Genomic DNA, 559 nt, shown 5'->3' with positions numbered 1-559 from the left:
ACTAAAGTAATTAAGTTTGTAACTCGCTTTCTGTTCATTTAGTCATTTATTTGACGCATTGCGCTCTACCACGCGGTTGCTTGTTGCCATGGAAACGGCGGATACCACTGCGCAGTGGAATAGGGGAGCACTTCCTGCCTCGCAATTTCTTTAAAACACTTAAAAGCACATAAACATTGTGTTCTGTGCCACATTGACGATAAAGATTGTGTTATTAATGTTTATTACATACATGTATCATTCATTTATCATTGAAATATAGTTTGTGATAATATTGTGATCATTATATTGTTGCTCTGAAACCAGTTATTGTGCGTCATTAGATCGCCCCCTAGTGGTTAGATTGAGCACTACTCACTAACAAACTTTTTTGTTTGTTTTTCTGCGACTAAAATAATTTTGATATAAATTGATTTATATAAATTCATTTATTGGTTTGATATTTGTATAAACAGCTGGAGTTTTTTTTAAAAATACAAATTATCGATGAATAAATATGTAGATGTGATGTTTTCTCACAATATTACTGTAAATACACCATCGGGAGTCCGAATCTAAT

Source organism: Ictalurus punctatus, chromosome 17 (genome assembly GCF_001660625.3).
Source record: "Ictalurus punctatus breed USDA103 chromosome 17, Coco_2.0, whole genome shotgun sequence".
In the NCBI taxonomy this organism is placed as follows: Eukaryota; Metazoa; Chordata; class Actinopteri; order Siluriformes; family Ictaluridae; genus Ictalurus; species Ictalurus punctatus.
This window is presented reverse-complemented; position numbering follows the sequence as displayed.